Source organism: Perognathus longimembris, chromosome 6, assembly GCF_023159225.1.
Source record: "Perognathus longimembris pacificus isolate PPM17 chromosome 6, ASM2315922v1, whole genome shotgun sequence".
NCBI classification, from domain to species: Eukaryota; Metazoa; Chordata; class Mammalia; order Rodentia; family Heteromyidae; genus Perognathus; species Perognathus longimembris.
The window spans coordinates 75,830,250-75,853,702 of NC_063166.1; the positions used below are offsets into that span (position 1 = coordinate 75,830,250).

The following is a 23,453-nucleotide window of genomic DNA, read 5'->3' on the forward strand; positions in this document are numbered from 1 at the left end:
AACTCCTCTCTCTCTCTCTCTCTCTCTCTCTCTCCTCTCTCTCTCTCTCTCTCTCTCTCTCTCTCTGTCTTTCTCTGTGTCCATCTTATACTCTCCTTTTTCCACACTATCTCATTCTATTAAACTATTTCTCTTCTCTCCACCCCATCCTACCCAGAGATTGAAGCACACAAAAGTCCCTTTGTCTCCAAGAGATAGTAAAATCTCTTCCCTCAGACCTTGCCCGACAGCTGCCCCTCCCCCCCCCCCCCCCCCCCCCCCCCCCGCCCCGTGCCTAGCCTCCATTCAAATACCTGGGACAGTTCTGCAGGGAAAACAGGTCCCTTTCGGCAGAGTTATTATGTTGCCGTGGACAGTGAGTCCTCTTCCTTCTTGGCCACCGCATATATCCCCTTCTGCCACCAAGAAAGTCCTTTGAGACTCCACACAGTGGCTTTTATCTTGCCCTTTCTCTCAAGCTCTAGGACCATCAAAAACAAGACAAGGAAATTAGGTGATGAGAGAAAAGCAAAGACTAGAAGATGTGGGGAGGAATGAAGGCCCTAGGCTAGATTAGTGCTCTGACACATACAGATATATTATTAGTCCACTCTTCAGAAGAGAAGAGTGGACCATGAGGTTGTATATCAATTTCCAAATACTGGAAGTGAGTGAAATCAGCAAATCAAGGTTTGTTATTTGCAGATAATATCCTTCCTTTTTTTGGAGAAGGGTATTAAAATATCTTTTCTTTTGCAAAAGAAAGATGGTAGTAAATAGATTTTTTTTTTAATTGGTCACAGGACTTGTACTCTGGGCCTGGGCACTGTCCCTGAGCCCTTCAGCTCAAGGACAGCATTCTACCACTTGAGCCACAGCGCCACTTCTGGTATTCTGGTGATTATTTGGAGATAAGAGTCTCTGGCTGTCTTTGAACTGTGATCCTCAGATCTCACACTCCTGAGTAGCCAGGATTACAGGCATGAGCCACAGGTGCCTAGCATACATAGATTTCTTTACAAAAAAATTATTAATACCCTTCTAAGGTACAGCAAAAAGGTTTAAGTCTCAGTCCCAAAGTGTTTTCCTAAAGCATTCTGCAAGTGTAGGTGTTACCAACACCAGTGACATGATGAAATGACTAGAAAGGAACAGATGTGGAATTTTAATTCAGCTTTACCTATTTCCACCATCTGTGCTATTTCAACTGCTCCACTTTCTCCCCGTGTTCTGGGGGCTGGGATGAAGACAATCACAACTCCTGATGGTTACTTGCTGCTCTGATCAGGAGTCAGCTGCATTCTTAGTCTCATTAAATAATCATGCCTCTTTTAAATGAAGGGTACTGCTATGCCCCATTTCAGAGAGAGAAAACTGGAGGCTAAAGAAGCTGCCTTTACCCTATGCCAGCGGCTCACACCAGTAATCCTAGTTACTCAGGAGGCTGAGAACTCAGCATTGTGGTTGAGCCAGCCCAGGCTGGAAAGACAAAGAGACTCTTACCTCCCAAAAACTAGTTAGAAAAAAGCCAGAAGAGCTGGGAATATGGCCTAGTGGCAAGAGAGCTTGCCTCCTACACATGAAGCTCTCGGTTCGATTCCCCAGCACCACATATAAGGAAAATGGCCAGAGGGGGCGCTGTGGCTCAGGTGGCAGAGTGCTGGCCTTGAGCGGGAAGAAGCCAGGGACAGTGCTCAGGCCCTGAGTCCAAGGCCCAGGAATGGCCAAAAAAAAAAAAAAAGCCAGAAGCGGAGCTGTGGTTCCAGTGGTAAGATGCCATTTAATCGGCTACATGCAAAGCTCCTCCACCAACTCCTCTCGGCTAAGAAAAGATAGATAGGATTCAGCAGAAGTTGCCATTGTTGGGTGTGAATTCCAGACAATCCACAAGGTTTGCCATTTCTGATAGGACCTTTGATAAGAGCCCAGAGGACCCAGAGAAGGGAGTCAGTGGGGCTGGTTCAGGCTGGCAGAGGTGGACGGGGTAAGGACTCCCTTGAGGGCACTGCAGTTAGTATCCTTCTTGTCATACTCTGTCCAGAAGAATGGCATCTTTGCTGCTAGAGGCCTGTTTCTGTTTACCATGATGTTTGAGGGCTAGAGATGGAGCTCAGAGGTGGAACCCTAGTCTCCCAGGCTCCAGGCTATGGGCTAGATCTCTAGCACCACCAAACAAACAAACAAAAACAACAAAGTTTGACCCTCCAACCCTATCTCATTTGATCATTCATTGACTCATTCATTCAACAATGGGGAGAGTTAACTCCCCATTGAACCAAAGAACCTACTCACAAATTTAACTCAGTGACTGTGCAGGAGCTAAGTTACCACACCCTCTCAGTGTATGTAATAGCTTCTACCTCCTCAAGTAGTTCAAAGTATAGCACGAAGCAGTACCTTAGCACGTAGTGGGTGCTATGGAAGTGACAGCTTTGAGCTGTTATGTAATGGTGCTCATTAATACAGATCAACTGTTGGTAAACTGTAGTCCACCACCAAGTCAAGTCCACTGGTTTCCCTCTCTCCCTCCCTCCCTCCTTCCTTCCTTGCTTTTTATCTTCTTCCCTCGTTTCTTCCTCTTTTGGGGGGCAGTGGTGGCAATGGAAGGGGCTAAAGGATCTGTAGTGGGCAGGGGCCAAGCCGTGAACAGTCAAGGACTTACAGATGGGGAGGAGGAAGATTCATCGCTGTCCTAGCACTGGCATGGGGTGGCCAGGTTTTCCCTAGAGAAGATAATCAGAACGCACTAATGAGGGGTAGTTGTGAGGAGGGCGCCAGTGGAAGCTGAGCGCTGGCAAAAGGCAACCTCAGCATCTCAGGTGAGAGATGAGGATGGCTGGAAACAAGATGGTGGGAGTGGAAACCGAAGTGAATGACATTCTGAGTACTTAGGGGGTGAGATTCGAGGGCTGGGCATCTGGTGGAGATGTCCGTGGATTTCCATTTTGGCTCGTGGGGAAGGCCTGATCTGGGCTTCTGCTTTCTCTGCGAAAGATGTGAAGACTCATTGCCCTGTGGGAAAGAGTGGAAAAAGAGAGAAAAATCTGAACTGGAGGTGGAGAGTAGCTGAGAGAGGAGTAGGGAACCTGGGCAGTATGGAAGGGCCCATGGGTGTTGGGGATACACTGGGCCCATCTGTCCCTCTCGGCGACTTTGTTTCTACTCCAGTCACGAGCAGCTGCCTGGGTGTAGACAGGAAGAAAGCAAAAGGCTAAGGTTCATCCTGCCTTGGGGTTTTGTCAGGAGACAAACTGGAAAGACACAGAGAGGCACTGAAGTCAGGAGCTGCTGGCTTGAAACTGGAAGGAAGGCAGGAAGAGAAAGGCCGGAAGAAGCCAAGAGGCAGGAAGAATTTAGAATGGGAAACAACCTATGAACAGGGGTAAGAGGCCCCTGGGGAGGGTGAGAAAATGCCCTGGAAAAGGAGACCAGGGGCAGAGAGCTAGGGCCACCCATGAGGGGGCTCTTATTGTAAGGAAATGAAGTAATTTACCTCTCCCTCTTCCCCCCAGAGAAATACAAAATTGGCAGAGTCCTCTGAGCTCTGAGTTTGCTTTACTGCTTCTCATTTGAGCTCTGTATGATGCAATGAAGACTCTGACTTCCAAATCCCAAGGAGTGGGAGCCAGGCTGGGAACCAAGGGGCTGTGACCCAAAAGAGCCAGGTGGCAGGTGTATAAGATGTAAGACAACAAACACATAGGAGGTCTCAGACACTCCAATGCAGTCTTCTGTAGCTTGCAAGGGGAGGGAGGCCAGGGCAGGGCAGGGCAGGGCACCCAGCCCTGGGGGCAGAACCAATGGTTATTCCACCTTTCTCAGCAATACCTATCTCCTCTATCAGTCCAGTCCCCAGGATAAAGAGATATCTGCTCAGATCATTCCAGTCAAAGGAGTCTAGAGGAAGGCATGGCATACAGTAGATGCACAATAAACCAGTTAGATGAAACGGGAGGCCGGGGTTGTAATTCCAGCTCCTCTGTGTATCCACCGTGGGCCTCTACACAAGTACTTTTTCCTGGTGCCTCAGTTTACTCACCTCCAACTTTCAACTCCGCAAAGTCACTTCCCAGCATCCGCTGGGGCACTGGGTAAACTCAGTTCTCCACCCTCCTTTTCTCCCATCCCTCCCTCAACTTCCTGTATCAGGCCACACCCATCATTTACAGTCATAAAACCCCACCCAACTTGGACTCTCACCTTCCCAGCCCCTCCTACTCAGTCCCTTGACTCAAGTTGGGGGACAGGGGCTGACATCCCTTACTGTCTGACTCTGGGTACCCCCTAACCTTACAGTTCAGGATTAGGGGCTGCGTGGACCTCCCTCTGGCCAGGTCGCCGTTGCCATGGCAATGGCCGCAGTCCCCAGCCACAGGTTCCCTAAGTGACTGGTTACTGTTTAACATATCCACCCACCCTGGGTGATTAGAAGAATCAATAAGATAACCAGGCCGTGGCAGCTGGCGGTGCTCCCTGCCTTCCTGGTGGACTAGCTCCGGGTGGCCCCCGCTGCTGCTGTGTGTGGGCCCCCCCGGCTCCTCCATGCCCTCCTGTCCAGCTGGATATACTTGACCATGGTCAGTGTGAACGCGCCCCTTGGGGCTCCCGTGGAAAGTACTTATGGTAAGTGGAGCCAGCTGCTGGCTCGGGGCGGGGGGGGGGGGGGGAAGAGACTGGACGGGGTGGGACCATGGTGAGGTTTCCCAGGCCGAGGACACCCTCAATGCCTTTCCTCTGGGCTCAGAGACGCCCCGAGGGGTCAACTAGAAGGACAAGACTGGGGCACAGGGAGCAGAATGGGAAGTGAGGGCCCGGAGGGGCGGCCCGAGCCTGCAGGCAGAGCTGGGTTGTTGTTTTTTGTTGTTGGCCTTTGGCTTTTCTGGGTACGCGAGCCGGGAGGTTTTTCCCTAATTCCTTGGACGATGATGGGCTTGGGGGATCGACCTGCTTCGCTTCAGCTCTGCAGGCCCAAAGGAAGCTATGTGGCGCCTGGTTCACACAGCCAGCGCAGCGTCCAGCTGGGGGTCCGCACGGGAGAGGACGAACCCTGAGTGCGTCGGTTTGTCCCTCCAGACTGCCCTGGGCTCTGGAGGATGTGGGGAAGGGATGAGGTGCGGATGGATGCACCATCCCACGTGGCTGCCGGGGACTGAGGGTGACACGTGTGTTAGGAGTGTGAAGCTTGGGTGAGAGGCTGGGGAAGTGCTGCCTACCCACTGACTGACAGCCAAGGGCTCAGGCTGGGCGGTGGTGACCCCCTCCCAAACTGGGGAAGTCACCCTGATAGGCCAGGACTGGTAAATTTAGGTTGGAATGCTTATCCCACTGCTGAAGGGAAAATGGAGCTGGGGAAGAAACTCCATGTTGCCAAAGCTGCAAGCTGAAGCCCTGTGTTGTTTCCGGATATAGATGGACATATGTACTCTGGGGTTGTATTTGCATAGAAAATTCCGTGGGAGGCCACCAAGGAAAGTGGTGGCAGCTTTGTTTCTGAGGAGGGAGATGAAAAAGAATGCTTGTTTTTTTTTTTTCCTTTAGGGGGTGCCGTATTTTGAAATTTTAAAAGTTAGGTGCATTTTGTAAACATTAACTCTTTCATCCCCCCCCCCCCCCACACACACACACTCCTCAGCTTCTAGAATGCAGTGGATTCTTAGGGTCCTTTGGAACCAGGGCATAAAGCCCTCGACACCCCCCACATGGTGAGGACAGGCTAACTGTCATTGTGGACGCAATGGCCCGTGAAAAACTGAGACTTATCATTCTGGAGGATTCTTTGCTTTTACTCTCCTTCAAGCCTGGAGTAGCTGCTGGGGAAATAGCCAAAGCTGAACAAGCAAATTGCCTGAGGACCCGTCCACCCACTTGACTAGATGACCTTGACAGAGTTAATCTCCCACTATTTCCTCTTCTGTAAAATGGGAGCAGGGATGAGAGAAGACAAAGGCCAGGCATCTTAATCCACAACGGTAAGACTTGGTTTAACCCCTGGCCAGAGGGAGGACTCATAGGCTCCCAAAGAGGCCAACAGAAAGCTGGGAAAGGCAGTCCCGGCCATCAATCTAGACTAGGCATGAGCAGCAGGCCCCAAAATGTCCCCCCCCCCCAAAAGATAATGTATGCTAATATAAGCTGACAGCCACTCCCTATCTCCCAGGTCTATCCACTTTGGGGGCTGCCACAGTCCCCTCATCTTAGTCCCTGTGCAGTGCTTATCACACAGCCGAACAGATGGATAGATGGTTAGAAAGATGTTTGGGGCTGGGAATGTGGCTTAGTGGTCGAGTGCTTGCCTTGCGTGCATGAAGCCCTGGGTTGAGTCTTCAGTACTACATAAATAGAAAAAGCTGGAAGGGGCTCTGCAGCTCAAGTGGTAGAGTGCTAGCCTTGAGCAAAAGAGGCTCAGGGACAGTGCTCAGGCCTTGAGTTCAAGCCCAAGGACTAGGAAGGAAGGAAGGAAGGAAAAGGAGGTGGCCAGTGGCCAGATTCAGTCCAAATCTACAGAAAGAGCCCCTTGGTCTCAGTGGAGCATGTGTGTATGAGGCTGTTAATAGCTGAAGGGCCCTGCGATTTTTTTTTTTTCTTTTTGTGTCAGTCCTGGGTCTTGAGCTCAAGGCCTGAGTGCTGTCTCTAAGCTTCTTTTGGCTCAAGGCACTTGTGCCAAAACTCCACTTCTGCCTTTTTTGAAGCTTACTTAGAGATAAGAATCTCACAGACTTTCTTGTCTGGGCTGTCTTCCTGTGGCGATCCTCAGATCTCAGCCTCCAGAGTAGCTAGGATTGTAGGCATGAGCCACTGGTACCTGGCTAGAGCCCGGATTTTCTGGTCAAATAAATCTGAGTTAACATCCTTCTCTTGCTCTATCATTCATTCATTCACTCATGCATGCATATATGCATTGTTCTCGTTTGGGCAGTGCTGGGGTTTGGACTCAGGCTCACACACTTGCTAGACAAGTGCGTGAGTCTTGAGAATAGTAAAGACCCACAGAAATAGTAGTCCCGTGCAGTCTCCATCAGTCTCAGTGGTTGCATCCTGGCTTTGATTCTGAGTAGGACAGTCTTTTCCCCACTGATCTTTGGTGAGGTACCACAGGATCTGGCTTCCCCCCCAGACTTCCAACATTCCCACAGCACTCTCCATTCTGCTTCCTCGTTTTCATTGTTGTGCATGATTGTGGGTCTGGCTCCACCATTACTCTCTAAACTCCAGGAAGTCTGAATGTCAGTGGTTTGTTTGACTTTGTCTTTTAAGGTCTCAGTGATTGGCACCAAAGAAATGCTCACTAAATATTTGTTGGATGAGTAAATCTGGAAGGTTTTTAGAAAAAGAGTCCTGAGCAAATAGTACTGAGCACCAGCCAGAGCCAGGTTCTTCTTTTCCTCCCTGCCATCCTCACGGTGTTGGTTGTTGTACCTTCTGATTGTTCCACGTTAGACCCAAGGTGGCTTTCCCAGAATTAGGTATCATGTTGGCACTTAAGTGCTTAAAGATGGAAGAAGAATTTCCCACAATGCACTCTTTTTCTAAAGGGAAAAGTCCTCTAGGAACAGGAACCTCCTCACAGCAGACTCCAAGCTCAGGAAAGCTGGAAACCAAGGTTCTGGTAGAAAAAAACAACAGAAAAGTGGAAGCTAGCTAAGCCCAGTGATCGCCCTCTCTTGGGGTATGGAAAAATGAGGGCAAGGGGGCTCTTAGTTCTGGGCCTTAGTGCTATTGACATCTTGGCTGGGTAATTTTTCATTTGTAGAGTGCTGTTCTGCAGAATAAGACATGAGTAGCATCTCTGATCTGTGCTCTACTCCTTAGATGCCACTAACATCTCTCCCCACCAGTGTGCCAACCCCAAAAGTCTGCAAAAGCCTCACGATGTGTTACCTGGCAACAGAGGCACCACTGGGCAGGGCCTGCCCACAGTTGAGTGTACTGTGACTCACGAGTTATAGTATTTGCTTTGCCAACTAGGCTCAAACTGAGAGCCAAATTTGGAGCCTCCTTAAGCAAGTATGAGGGTAAGATGTCATGGTGTGCTAGCCTACCTCCTGGCTTTATTCTTTCCCTATACATTTTTTGGCCAGTCCTGGGTCTTGAACTCTGGGCCTGTGTGCTGTCCCTGAGCTCCTGTACTGTCCTGAAGAGTTTTCTGCCCAAGCTGGCTTCAAACAGAAATATACAGCTCTCAGCCTCCTGAGTGGCAGGGATGACAGGTGACACACACCAGTGCCTGCTACAGGGGCGGCTTTCTTAAACTATTTGGGGTCCTGCCACCCAGAATCTCTGTGGGTGTCAAGTCTCTGCCTTATGAAAACTTGAGTTCTCTGTGTGAGTTGGGACCTCTATCAACTGGACTATGGAGACCCCTGCCTTACTTGGTGCCATTTAGCGAAGGGAGAAGCGATCACCAGAGGGCAACCCATTCATCCACTCATTTTCCACTTGTTCATTTCTACAACCAATGTCTATGGGGATTATGGTGTACAAGAATTTCTGCCAGGAACGGGGGGAGAAGAAAAGTTGGCTGCAAACCTTAGGCAGCGCTCAGTTTGGTGGGATCACAGACCAGTGAGCTGAGACCAAAGACAAAGAGGCTGATAGGGCCAGATAGGGCCCTGTGGGAACACAAAGGGATGCTGGAGGAGAATGAAGACCCCTGCCAGAACTGGAGTCAGCCAGGAGCAGAGAGGAAGAAGAAGGCGTTCTCAATGGAACTTAGCTGCAATTACTACTATCTTTTCCCGCCCTCCCTCCCTCCCTCCCTCTCTCCCTCCCTTCCTCCCTCCTTTCCTTCATTCCTTTTCCTTCCCCCGCTTTCTTTCTTTGGTCCTGGGGCTTGAAATCAGGGCCTGGAAGCTGTCCCTAAGTTCTTTTGCTCAAGGCTATTGCTCTACCACTTTGAGCCATAGTGCCGCTTCCGGTTTTATTTTGTTTTGTTCATTTTCTTTCTTTATTTGTTTATTTTTTGAGTGGGTAATTGGAAATGAAAGTCTCACAGGGACTTTTCTGGCCAGGCTGACTTTGAACTGCAATCCTCACGTCTCAGCCTCCTGAATAGCTGGGATTACAGACGTGAGCCACTGGTGCCCGGCTTAATACCATCTTTCTGGGAAGGCTCTTGGGCCTGTTCTGGCTGTTCCATGGTAGATTCATCTTGTCCTGAAAGCAACCCGAGGTTCAGGGTCTGCGCCTTCCCTTGCTTCTGCCTCACATGTCCCCTGGCTGAAACACCTTGTATGTGACAATCATCATAGCGGCTGTTTTGTATGTTTTTCTCTCTTGATCCTTGGAACAATGCACCACGGCGGGACATACGGTTGTTGTTTTTCTTTCTTTCTTTTTAGTGCCAGTCTGGGTGCTTGAACTCAGGGCCTGGGCACTGTCCCTGATTTTTTTTTTTTTTTTGCCAGTCCTGGGTTTTGAACTCAGGGCCTAGACTCTGTCCCTGAGCTTCTTTTGCTCAAGGCTACCATTCTACCATGTGAGTCATTGGCACTTTACCATTTGACCCACAGCTCCAGCTTTTTGGCAGTTCATTAGTGATAAGAGTCTCATGGGGACTTTCCTGCCCAGGCTGGCTTCAAACCTCAATCCTCAGATCTCAGCCTGTTGAGTAGCTAGGATTACAGGGGTGAGCCAACAGTGCCTGCTTTATTTCTTTTTTTTAATCCCTGCTTTCTAAGCAAGGGAATCAAGGCTGAGAGTTGGTAGGTGAGTTTCTCTGCATCACACAGTAAAGGAAAAAATATAGCCTAATGCCAATGAAATGTAAATGAAAATGTAGCCTAATGCCAAGTTGTCATTCTCCAGCGAGGCTTGTCACCTATCCTGGCACACCCGAGGGCTGTCATATGGTGGCTCACAGCTCAGACTCTGGGGTCTGTGGGTTCAGATTGTCACCTAGCCATGTGATCTTGAGAAAAGTCTTCTGGCCTCATGGTCTTTGCCTGCAGGCTGGGGACCTAGATGACATCTCCCTAGGGCTGTGGTGAGGATGTAAGGGGGAAGGAGTATCTATCTGGAAGAGGCATGTGTCTGGCAGGTACGAAGGTCATGAACACTTGAACCATGGCTGTCATGATCTGTGGCTCAAGGGGTAGAGTGCCAGCTTTGAGCAAAAAAGCCAAGTGAGAATATGTGGGCCTGAGTTCAAGCCTTAGTACAAGTAGGAAAAAAATGTAGATACACAAATAGCCCTAGAGCGAATAGATAGGATGGCAATTAGAATGCAGGTGACGGGGTACTTCACTACTCACTCTGCTTGCTCTTCAACATTTAACGCTTTCCAAAGTAAAATGCTGGGGGGAAATTGTTCAATGACTACAGTTACAAAATAGAGAATAAAATGAAAACACAGAAAAAGGTTTAGCTTAACCTTAAGGGTGTGTGTGTGTGTGTGTGTGTGTGTGTGTGTGTGTGTGTGTGTGTGTGTGTCAGCCCAGGGGCTGGGGCTGGAACACAGGGCCTGGGTGCTGTTGCTCAAGGCTAGCACTCTACCACTTGAATCAGAGCCCCACTTCCAACTGTGTTTGTGTTTAATTGGAGATAAGTCTCATGGCTTTGAACCACAATCCTCAGATCTCAGCCTCCTAAATTACTAGGATTATAGGTGCCCAGCTAAGGTTTTGATTTTTAACTTGAATGGAGTTAGCAAATCCTTTCTGTAAAAGACTAGACAGTAAATATTTTCGATTTTACAAGCTAGATATGATCTGTACTAACTCCTCAACTCTGCTATTGGAGAAAGAGAGCAGCCACAGGCAATAAATAAATAAAAATAAATAAATGTGGTTATAGGCAGATAAAACTTCATTTACAAAAGCATGCAGTGGACCAGTTTTGGTATAAACGTATTTTGGTTATCTTTGCTTTACTGGGTATTATTAAAAGGCTCCGAGGTATGTAGTTTTTTTTGTTTTCACTGTGTGTGTGTGTGTGTGTGTGTGTGTGTGTGTGTGTCTGTCTGTCTGTTTTCCAGTCCTGGGGCTTGAATTCATGGCCTGGGTGCTATCCTTGAGCTTTTTTGTTCAAGGCTAGTACTCTACTACTTGAGCCACACAGCTCTACTTCTGACTTAAATTTTTAAAATTATATTTATAAAGGTGATGTACAGAGGGGTTACAGTTGTGTAAGTCAACTAATGAATACATTTCTTTTGCTTTCTCCCAGTTTTCCCCTCCTACGGCCACCCTCAAATTGTGTAGTTTATTTTCAACAGTGTCTAGTGAGTACCACTGCTGCATTTGTTCACCATTTGTCCTTCCATTTCTGTTCTCTCCCCTTACCCTCCCAAAGACAGGCAAAAAGTACCAAACAATAGAAGAAAACTCTTGTCCCCATTTCCTAGAGTTTGATATATATATATATATATATATATATATATATAGTGCCAATTCTGGGCCTTGAACTCTGGGCCTGGGCGCTGTCCCTAAGCTCCTTTTGTTTGAGGCTAGCACTACTGCACCACTTCCAGCTTTTTCTGTGATTAATTGGAGATAAGAGTCTCACAGACTTTCCTGCCTAGGGCTGGCTTTGAACCCAGATCTTCAGATTTCAGCCTCCTGAGTAGTTAGGACTACAAATGTGAGTTACCAGCACCTGACTGGTAAATATTGTACATAATCAGAACACTTCCAACTTTTTGGTGGTTAATTAGAGATAAAAATCTCACAGACTTTCCTGCTCGGACTGTTTCAAACCGTGATTCTCAGATCTTAAGCCTCTCAAGTAGCTAGGATTACCAGTGTGAGCCACCAGTACCCAACTAGTGGTTTTTCTTGTTGTTGTCCTTGTAGTGTTGAGGATGAAACCTTGTACATACGAGGCAAGCACACAACCACTGAGCTGTTCATCCCCATAATGTTGTTTTAAAGTAGATATGTTATTCTTAGAAGACAATTTAGTAGTCTTCATTTGAGACTGTCAATCAGCAGTGTTCCAAGCTGTACGTAACTCTGAATCTGTTAACACACAACACTCCACAGAATTATCATGCTAGACCAAATTGTTTCAGTATATTGTATTTGCTGTTCACATAATCAGCTGACTGCTTTTTTCATCTTTTTTTTGAGACAGAGGCTCAAGCTGGCCTTAAACTTACAATCCTCCTCGATCAGCCCCCCAAGTGTGATGCCCAGCTTTGAATTTATTTTTCTTTTTAAAAATATCTTTAAGTAGTTGTACAAAAGGGTTTCAATTCAACATATCAGTGTATGAGTACAACTCTTCTTGATCAATGTCACCCCATCCATCATTCTCCCTCACATTCAACTCTACTCAGCCCCTTAGGTTACCTGATTCAATTTTCACATATGCACCAGCTCCTATTATTATTGATAAAGTACCACTCTTTAAATTAAAATGTTATATAAATATATATGTGTATGTATATATGTGTGTGTGTATATGTTTGTGTGTGTATATATGTTGTGTTGGTACTGGGACTTGAACTCAGTGTCTTGTACTCTTTTTTTTTTTTTTTGGCCAGTCCTGGGCCTTGGACTCAGGGCCTGAGCACTGTCCCTGGCTTCTTCCCGCTCAAGGCTAGCACTCCGCCACTTGAGCCACAGCGCCGCTTCTGGCCATTTTCTGTATATGTGGTGCTGGGGAATCGAACCTAGGGCCTCGTGTGTCCGAGGCAGGCACTCTTGCCACTAGGCTATATCCCCAGCCCTGTCTTGTACTCTTGCTTAGCTTTTTTCTTACTCAAGGGTGACACTTTATCACCTGAATCCCATGTTCACTTCTGGATTTTTGCTAGTTACTAGCAGATAAGAATCTTTCATAATTGTCTTTATGGGCAAACCTCGATCCTCAGATCTCAGCCTCCTGAGTAGCTGGGATTACCGACAATAGCCACTGGCGCACAACAAAAATGTAGTATTTCTAAAACACTTTTTTTTTTTTTTACCGAAAGTACATATAACACATTTAAAATAGATAACATTTATGAATCACATGAATGGACCTGTACAAAGATGACTACTTGTGTGTGTGTGTGTGTGTGTGTGTGTGTGTGTGTGTGTGCCAGTCCTAGGGCTTGAATTTAGGGCTTGGGTGCTGTCTCAGCTTCTTTTTGCTCAAGGCTAGCACTCTAGCACTTAAGACACAGGTCCATTTCTGGCTTTTTCTGAGTAGTTTATTGGAGAAAAGAGGCTCATTGACTATCCTTCCCTGGGCCGGCTTTGAACCACAGTCTTCAGATCTCATCTTCTTGAATATCTAGGATTACAGGTGTGAGCCACCTGCACCTGGAAAAACTTTAACTCTTAATCGTCACAACTGCCATATCATTTTTTCAGGAGAGACAACAGGGTTCAGAGAGGTTAAACAGCTTACTCCCAACCACACAGCCCTTCAGGGACAGAGCCAGGACTCAAACAAACCTGGGTATTGTGTTAGCAAGGGCAATGCCAGCTGCTGTCTGGTGGTCCCTTGTCTCTTCCCCTGTTGCTGACCTCATTTCAGCTACTCTGGCCTTAGCATCACACCGCCCTGTCAGGGACGTTTCCCCAGCTCTTCCTATAGTCATATGTCTCCTTCAAAATGACCTCTACTCTGAGGCCTTCCTTGGCTACCTCAATCTAAGACATCTCCACCTCCACCCACCCATCACCATGAACGCCTCCCCCGCCCCCATCCTTTCCAGCTCTGCAATGCTGAGTTTTCCACCATTTGTTTATCCTGTCCCAGCAGGCACCTGGCTGACCTGCTCCCTCCGTGCCCCCGTGTAGCACACAGTAGGGGCTATACCAGTATTTGGGAACTGAGTCCACACAGATGGAGACCGTGGAGGCTATCTGTTATACAGTCAGCTGGGCCCTTGATCCCGGAGGAAGCTACAGCTTTGGCCTGAGCGGGGCCTTGGGTAAACAGGCCTCTCTCTGCCCAGACAGCCTCTGTTTGACAACTGTCTGCCTTGAGACCTGCCAAGCCTGGCCGCCACCACATTGCTGAGGTCCCAGGATTCCCTGGGACAAGCCACACCCCAGGGAGGGCTGTGGAGGAACAGGTCAGGAAGTTATCCAAACAGGCCAGGAGACACTGCGGGAGCTGGAGGCCCTGGCCTGGACAGAGTCCCAGGGGCTGGAGGATGGCTCTGGAGGGGCGTGGGAGGCTCCCTGGTGCCTCTTCTACCATAGGATTCTGCTCTAGCAGCAAGGATGGGATCCTGGCCTCACCTGTGCACTGAAAGCTTTGGGCATAGTAACTTTTCATTTGGGGCTGTATTATACTGGGATTTGAACTCAGGGCCTTGTGATTACTAGGCAGGTGCTCTACCACATGAGCCAGGCCCCTAGTCTTTGTCAACATGTTTGTTTGTTTTTAAATACTAGTATTGGGGCTATTTTGCTCAAAGCTAGTGCTCTACTATTTGAGCCACACCTGCACATCTAGATTGTGTGTGTGTGTATGTCTGTGTGTGTGTGTGTGTGTGTGGTTAATTGGAGATAACAGTTTCAGGAATTTTTCTGCCTAGGCTGGCTTTCCAACTGCACTCCTCAGATCTCAGCCTCTCGAGTAGCTAGGATTATAAGTATAAGCCACCAGTGGTTTTTCCTTTTGTTTCTTTTTTGCCAGTCCTGGGGCTTGAACTCAGGGCCTGAGCACTGTCCCTGGCTTCTTTTTGCTCAAGGCTAGCCCTCTACCACTTGAGCCACAGCGCCACTTATAGCCTTTTCTATATATGTGGTGCTGAGGAATCGAACCCAGGGCTTCATGTATACGAGCCAAGCACTCTACCACTAGGCCATATTCCCAGCCCCCACCAGTGGCTTTTAAAATTAAAACAACAACAACAAAAACCAAAGCAGTAGCATTATTTTCCCCAAACAAAAATCACACCAAGAGCCAGCTCAGGTGGCTCATGCCTATAATCCTAGCTACTCAGGAGGCTGAGATCTCAGGATCGTGGCTCAAAGCTAACTCATGAGGAAAGTTCATGAGACTTTTACCTCCAATGAACCACCAGAAAACCAGAAATGGAGCTGTAGCTCAAAGTGGAAGGGTGCTAGCTTTGGACAAAAGAGCTCAGGGACAGTGCCAAGGCCCTGAGTTCAAGCCCATCCCCCCCCCCCCAAATCTCACCAGGAGGCCATTTCCAAGGAATGTGTAATGGAGTTGCTTGAGTTAAGCCACTCAAGTTGATGGGGTAGAATGTCCATTCCAAAGCCCCTAGCTGTTCAGGCAGGGCCCAGGTCCCTGGGGTTCTTGATATGGAAGGAAGTGTGGCACGAGGAAGAACCTAGAATTTCATCATCAAAACCAGTTTCAGCCCTCACAGTGTGTAATTTCTGAGCTGTAGTTACACCACCTTTAAACACCTAACCTGTACCCCCTTTTGTAGTGTCACTCTAACACCAGGAAGCTAAGAGCTGGGGGAGCAGGAAATGCTGACGAAGGCCAGCGGGCAATCATTCGGTCTTATTAACTTTGTAGCATGAATGACCTGGAATAGGAACCTGAAGAGCTAATTATTAGTCTTTTGCTGTGGACCGGAAAATATTGAACCACTCTGAACCTTGATTTTCTTTTCCTATAAAATATAGTCCAGCTGGGCACTGGTGACGCATGCCTGTAATCCCAGCTACTCAAGAGGCTGAGAATCACAGTTTTGAAGCCAGCTAACCGCTAAAAAGCCAGAAATGGAATTGTGGCTCAAGGAGTTGAGTATTAGCCTGGAGCATAAAAGCTCAGGGACAGTACCCAGGCCCTGAGTTCAAGCCTCAAGACTGGCACAAAACAAAACGTAAAACTACCACAGTCTAAGGTTTAAAGAACCGGTTTTAAATAAATTAAAATCTTTCAAAAAATTGACGACTCTAGCACACTGATTTCCTATACCCAGAGAGCAACAATCTATTGGAGCTAATTTAACTGGGTGTGACTTCTCTAATTTTCTCTAGCACCACTGTCCCTAGTGTCCCTACACTAATATTATATTAATGAACCTGAGCCATCACATTTGCCAATTTTGTTTGAGCTGGCGTGAGGGCTTGAACTCAGTGACTTGCATTCTCACTTGGCGTTTTCATTCAAGACTGGCGCTCTACCACTTGAGCCACAGCCTTACTTCCAGCTTTTCACTGGTTCATTGCAGGTAAGAGTCTCATAGACTTTTCTGCCTGGGCTAGCTTTGTAACCAAGATCCATTCTTGCACCCTGTCTGTTCCATATATTTCAGTTACCTGTCTTACACAAAGGACACCTCGGTTTACAGGAGTGGCCAAGTCGGCTGCTAATTATCTGTCCAATCACCCAGTCCTGAGTGTACGCTCCTGGCCAGACCCCTTTGGACTTGAGTTTCTGAGCTGGACCTTGCTCTCTACCCCAACTATCTTTTATGTCTCCCCAAATTCTCTACCTACTCCCTCTTACAGCCAACCTTTGTGTTTTCTTTATCAAACACCCATAGAACCAGTCAAAATGCAAATTAACGACGCACATTCTTCTCTCTCCAGGTTTTGGCAAAGCCGTGGTAGTAAGAGACTTGTTTATTCTTCTTCAGGGAAGGGCTTTTTTTTTCTTTCCTGGCAATAAAGTGAACTGAATGAATATAAGGGAAGGATCTGGTTTTCAGAAAAGACTGTCAGTCCTTCCTCTGGCAGCTTAGGAAGCTGAAGGAAAAGGATTGTTGGCAGTCATGAAGTCTCTTTCAATGCGGAGGTCTTGGAGGGTCATGGCTGAGACCCTAAGCTGTGAGCTAAGTCTGGAAGACAGAGTAGAACTAGGCCTACTACGTGATCTCAAACCAGTGTCTCTCTGACCCTTGGTCTCCTCACCTGTCAAGTGAGAATGAGAATAGATTCAAGCTGAATGACTTACCCTAGACCGGGGCTGGTACACAAATGGGCTGCAAGAAAGTAGCACTCGGAGGAAATTTTATTTTTGTTTTTTTGTTTTGTTTTTGTTGCCAGTCCTGGGGCAACTCAGGGCCTGAGCACTGTCCCTGGCTTCTTTTTGCTCAAGGCTAGCCCTCTACCACTTGAGCCACAGTGCCACTTCCGGCTTTTTTTTTTTTCTCAAATTTTTATTATCAAACTGACGTACAGAGAGGTTACAGTATCATACGTTGGGCATTGGATACATTTCTTGTACTGTTTGTTGCCTTGTCCCTCATGCCCCCTCCCTTCCCCCCTTTCCCTCCTCCACCCTGGTGTTCAGTTCACTTACACCAAACAGTTTTGCAAGTATTGCTTTTGTAGTTATTTCCACTTCCGGCTTTTTCTATATATGTGGTGCTGAGGAATCGAACCCAGGGCTTCATGCATATGAGACGAGGACTTTACCACTAGGCCATATTCCCAGCTCCTCAGAGGAAATTTTAAAGTCTTAACAAACTTTGCTTCTCCGCATTCTTGTAGGTTTTTTTCCCTCCTCATAATTCTTCTATCATCATAAACCTATGTTGTTAATAAATGAAAGCTAAGGGTTGAAGTTGTAGAGCTGTGCACTTAGCAGGTGCAAGGTATCGGGTTCAATCCCCACTACTACTACAACAAAAGAAAACATAGCTTTATTTTTTATACTTATTATTTGCTTATTTATTTCTTCATTTATTTTTTTGTGACACCACTGGGACTTAAACTCAGGGCCTTTTGCTCTCATTTGGCTTTTATTGCTCAAGAGCTAGCACTCTACTACTTGAGTCACAGCTCTCCTTGTGGACTTTCAGTTGTTAACTGGAGTAAGATCTCACAGTTTCCTGCTGGGTCTGGCTTTGAACCAGAATCCTCAAATCCCAGTCTTCTCTGGGGCAACAGTAGATGCAGGGTGGTGGTGGTGGTGCTCTGGACCTTCTGCAATGTGCATCTTCTCTCCCTGAGATCCTGGCAAATGGCTCCCTGTTGCCTAGCAACTGCCCCTGCTCTTCATCTTGCCAGTGGAGAAACAGCTGTAATGATACTTCATGGTTTATTTGCGTTGTGTCTACTACCAGAGAGGGAGGGGCTCTGTTTCTTCCGCCAGGCCTGAGTTTGTTCATGTCCTCAGCTCATCTTCCTATCACCTCATTTACCTCACTTCTGGGAGCGGTTTATTCTTTTTTTTTGGCCAGTCCTGGGCCTTGGACTCAGGGCCTGAGCACTGTCCCTGGCTTCTTCCTGCTCAAGGCTAGCACTCTGCCACCTGAGCCACAGCGCCCCTTCTGGCTGTTTTCCATATATGTGGTGCTGGGGAATCGAACCTAGAGCTTCATGTGTAGGAGGCAAGCACTCTTGCCACTAGGCCATATTCCCAGCCCCGGTTTATTCTTTTTTAAGCACCCACAGGACCATGTCGTACACCTGTATTTCAGACACGGCGCTGCCTGCATTGTGAAGCAAGCACATCTGGGCGTTCGCTATTTCAAACAGGATGTGAAGACAGAGAATTCAATATTCTTTTCTTTATTCTTAGTTTTTTATTGTAATAACAATAAAGGCACTGAATGGAGAGGTTACCGTGAGCGATATTCTTCATTTTAATTCTTTTTCAGTTAAATGGATGACAAACACCTTTTATTGGTCACCCGCTCATCTTTTTCATCCTTCTTAGCATAGTTTTTGTTGTAAAGGATTTTGGTTTTGTTTTGCCAGTACTGGGACTTGAATTCCAGGCTTCCCTCTCTTGCTTGGCTCTTTTGCTCAAGGCTGGCACTCTACCACTTGAACCAAGCCTCCACTTCCAGCTTTTTCCTAAATAACTGGAAATAAGAGCCTCTTGGGATTTTCTGGGATAGCTTCAAACTGTGACCTTCAAATCTCAGTCTCCTGAATGGTTGGATTATAGGCATGAGTCTCCTGGGCCTAACTGTTTTGTTTGATCACACTGAGGCCTCACGATTGCTCGGCAGAATCTCTACCAACTGACCCAGGGCTCCAGGCCTTTTCTTTCTTACTTACTTTTATTCCTGCCTGGGTGCAGGCCTGGACCTCAATCGTATTTGTTTTTTTTTCTTTCTGATGTAGCTGGGATGACAGGCTCATTCCATCACATCCAGCTTCTTTCTGTTTAAATGGAGTCCCTGACCTTTTTCTGCCTGAGCTAGATCTGAACTGTGATTATCCAGTCTCGGACTCCCACTTAGCTAGGAGTCAGATGTCAGACACTGAAGCTTGCTTTGTATAAAAGTTGTTTATCAGGGGCTGGGAATATGGCCTAGCGTTAAAGTGCTTATATACATGAAGCCCTGGGTTCGATTCCTCAGCACCACATATATAGAACAAGCTGGAAGTGGCGCTGTGGCTCAAGAGTGCTAGCCTTGAGCAAAAAGAAGCCAGGGACAGTGCTCAGCCCCTGAGTTCAAGCCCCAGGACTGGCAAAAACAAAACAAAACAAAACAAAACACACACACACACAAAAACCCCAAAACCAAACAAACAAAAGTTGTTTATTGAGGCTGGGAATGTGGCTTAGCGGTAGAGTGCTTGCTTTGCTTGCATGAAGCCTTCGGTTCGATCCCTCAGCACCACATAAACAGAAAAGGCTGGAAGTAGCACTGTGGCTCAAGTGGCAGAGTGCTAGCCTTGAGCCAAAAGAAGCCAGGGACAGTGCTCAGGCCCTGGGTCCAAGCCCCAGGACTGTACCCCTCCCGGAAAAAAAGTTGTTTATCATTATTATTGAGACAGGGTCTTGCCACATAACCCAGGCTAAGTTATAAACTAACAAGATTCTTGTCTTAAGCTCCCAAGGGCTGGAATTACAAGCATGTGGGGATCATACTTGTCTTAGAAGCCTAATTTTTTTTTTTTTGTTAGCCATGGGGCTTGAACTCTGGGCCTGGGTGCCGTCCCTAAGCTCCTCAGCTTAAGGCTATCGCACTACCATTTCAGCCACAGCATCACTTCTTGTTTTCTGGTGATTAATTGGAGATAAGAGTCTCACAGACATTCCTGCCCGGCTAGCTTGGAACTGCAATCCTCAGATCTCAGCCTCTTGAGTAGCTAGGATTATAGGTGTGAGCCACTGGTGCCCAGCAGAAGCCTAAAATGTTGATGTTAATGTTTTCATGTTTTACATTTTAAGGTTATTGAATGTAATTATCTTTTCTTTTCTTTTCTTTTTTTTTTGGCCAGTCCTGGGCCTTGAACTCAGGGCCTGAGCACTGTCCCAGGCTTCCTTTTGCTCAAGGCTAGCACTCTGCCACTTGAGCCACAGTGCCACTTCTGGCCATTTTCTGTATATGTGGTGCTGGGGAATTAAACCCAGGGCCTCATGTATACGAGGCAAGCTCTCTTGCCACTAGGCCATATCCCCAGCCCCTGTAATTATCTTTTCCTATATAGCTTTTCCTTCTTTCTTGGCAGAAACAGGGTCTGGTGCTCTGTAGCCCAGACTGACCTCAAACATGTCTCAGTCTGCTGAGAATACAGGTTTGTGCTACTATACCTAGCTTCTCATTTATGCTGTTTGTATCTTGTCTATAAAATGCTGTGGCCCTTTAAGATCAAAAGGATACTGAAGTGTTATTTTCTATAGGTTCTTAAGTTTTGTTTTTTTACAGTTTGGTGTTTACTCCATACAAACTGACTTTGCTTGGGGTATGAGGCAAGGATGCTATCTTGCTCCATTTCCTGCGGTCATGACAAAAACACAGGATAGTAGTAATATATAAAGAATAGTTTCATTTGGTTGTCAGTCCTGGAAGTTGGAAACCCCAGAGGTGGGCACCAACACTTGGGAAGGGCTTTGAGCTGCAACCTGTGGAGAGACAGAGCCGCCGTGTTAGCTTGAGATTTTTTTTCCTTTTGTGTATATGTGTTTTTTTGTTTTTTTTTTTTTTGCTGGAACTGGACTTGGCACTGTCCCTGAGTTCTCTTGCTCAAGGCTATCTCTCTAGCACTTTGAGCCACAGCTCCACTTCCCATTTTCTGGATGCTAATTGGAGATGAGAGTTTCATGGACTTTCCTGCCTGGGTAGTCTTTGAACTGAGATCCTAAGATCTCAGCCTCCTGAGTATCTAGGACTACAGGCCTGAGCCACCAGCACCAGCTCATTTTTTTTTTTTTACCACAATTAATACTTAATTGCTTTTTGTGCTGATTCTGAGATAATACTTATTTTTCTCCTTAGTATGCTAAATTATTAACAGATTTTCTAGCGTTTCCTACTTTCCTGCAACAGACCTAACTTGGTCATCATCATGCAGTATATATTTAATACATTGCTGGCTTTAAAAATTGTGGCAAGATACACATAATAAAATTGACCATTGTATCATTTAAATTGACCATTGTATCATGAAGCTGGGTGCCAGTGGCTCATGCCTGTAATCCTAGCTATTTAGGAAGCTGAGATCTGAGAATAGTGGTTCAAAGCCAGCTGGGGCATAAAAGTCCCTGTAAGACTGTGTCTCCAATTAACCACCAGAAAACCAGAAGTGGAGCTATGGCTCAAAGTACTAGAGCACAAGCCTTGAGCAAAAAGAGCTCAGAGACGACAACAGACAGGTCCTGAGTTCAAGCCCCATGACTACCACCACCACCAACAAAGTGTCATGAAGTATGTTCACATTGTTAGACAACAATCACACCCATCCCTCTTCTGAAGTTCTCTCATCTTGCCACACTGAAACCAACCCAGTTATAACACAGCTTTCCAGCCCTCTTTCCCCCAGTCCCTAGCAACCATTCCTCTATCTCTATGAACTTGACTTGATCACATATGTGAATTCAATAACTGCACCTCACCTGAGTAGAATCATACAGGATTTGTCCTTTTGTGACTAACTTATTTCCCTTAGCATAATGTCCTCAAGGCTTACTATCCTGTGTTATGTATCAAAAGTTCCTTTCTTTTTTTTTTTTTTTTGGCCAGTCCTGGGCCTTGGACTCCGGGCCTGAGCACTGTCCCTGGCTTCTTCCCACTCAAGGCTAGCACTCCGCCACTTGAGCCACAGCGCCGCTTCTGGCCGTTTTCTGTATATGTGGTGCTGGGGAATCGAACCTAGGGCCTCGTGTATCCGAGGCAGGCACTCTTGCCACTAGGCTATATCCCCAGCCCAAAAGTTCCTTTCTTTATAAGGCTGAATACTATTCCATTGTATGGCTTTACCACATTATCCATTTATTTATTGACGTGTATTTGGACATGAATACTGCTGTTATGAGCACTGGCATACAGACATGTCCGTGAGACCATGCTGTCGGTTCTTCTGGACAGTTACTGGGAAGTGGGATTACTGGGTCATAATTCTACTTGTGTTCTGGGAGCTACTATACTTCTTTCCATAGAGGATGCAGTGTTCTATATTCCCAGCCAGAGTACATACGGGTTTTAATTTCCCCACATCCTCATCAAAACCTTTCATTCTCTGTTTGGTTGTTGTTTTATGATATCCATAGTAGTTGGTAAGAAATAGTATTGCGTATTGTGTGAATGTGTGTTTATGTATGTGCACATATGTGTGTGTTTTGAGACAGGAGCTCACTGTGTGGTACACACTGTCCTGGATTGTCCTGCCTCAGCTTTCTGACTGCTGGAGTTGTCCATTCACCATTCATTGTGTATTAATTTGCATTTCCCTAATGATTGGGGATGACATAAGACATATTTTATTGGACATTTGTATAATTTCTTGTTAATTTTTTTCACTTTTTGTTATATAAAGATGATGTGCAAAAAGGGTTCCAATTATGTAAGTCAGATAATGAGTACATTTCTTTTTGGATGTCATCCCTTCTATCACTATCTCAGTGTTTCCCTCCCTTCCTCACACACAAGTGGAAAAGTTCATTTTCAAGACAGTGTCTAGTTGAGTACCACTGCTGCATTTGTTCACCTGTTGTTCCTCCATTTCTGTGCCCCATTAAGTGTTCCTACTAAAATAAAAATCAAATGCAGCCTGGCGCCCGTGGCTCACACCTATAATCCTAGCTACTCAGAGAGCTGAGTGCTGAGGATCGTGGCTCAAAGCGAGCTCAGGCAGGAAAGCCCGTGAGACTCTTATCACCAATGAACCCCCCAAAAAACAGAAGTGGGGCTGTGGCTCAAGTGGTAGAGTGCTAGCCTTGAGTGAAAAAGCTCCGGGACAGTGCAACAGTGCCCAGGCCCTGAGTTCAAGCCCTACAACTGACAAAAGAAAATAAAAGCAATCGTCCAGGCATAGTCTTTTCAAATGGCTTGCAGAGAGACTTAGCTTTTCTGATGCTCATGAGCACCATGCTGTCCCTAGTAACACAGAACACAGAAATGGGGCAATTGTCATCACATCCCCTGATGCTCATACACACAGAGACACAGAGAGATTCAGTAACTTGTTCAATATCACACAGCTAGTCCATGACAGAACCAGAATTCAAACGCAGAAAGTTGGGTTCCATAATTTGTATGACCCTGTGCTTCCTCCCAACATTTCATCCATCTCAGCCTACTTGGGGGGAGGAGTCCTCCCTAACAGAACAGACAAAAGGTCCAGAGGCTTTGAAAGGTGAACAGTGTTAAGACCTAACACAAAGCCGGGTGCCTGTGGCTCATGGCTATAATCCTAGCTACTCAGGAA

At 46.7% G+C, this 23,453-nt stretch overlaps 1 long non-coding RNA gene across 1 annotated transcript; it reads right to left on the reverse strand.

Moving 5' to 3' along the window:
* Positions 1-1,159: 1,159 nt before the first annotated feature.
* Positions 1,160-22,621, reverse strand: LOC125353808. Its single transcript, XR_007211358.1, has 3 exons — positions 22,043-22,621; positions 13,673-13,681; positions 1,160-1,172 (listed from the first exon to the last, which is right to left on the reverse strand). It is a non-coding gene; the product is annotated as an uncharacterized LOC125353808 (long non-coding RNA).
* Positions 22,622-23,453: the final 832 nt, after the last annotated feature.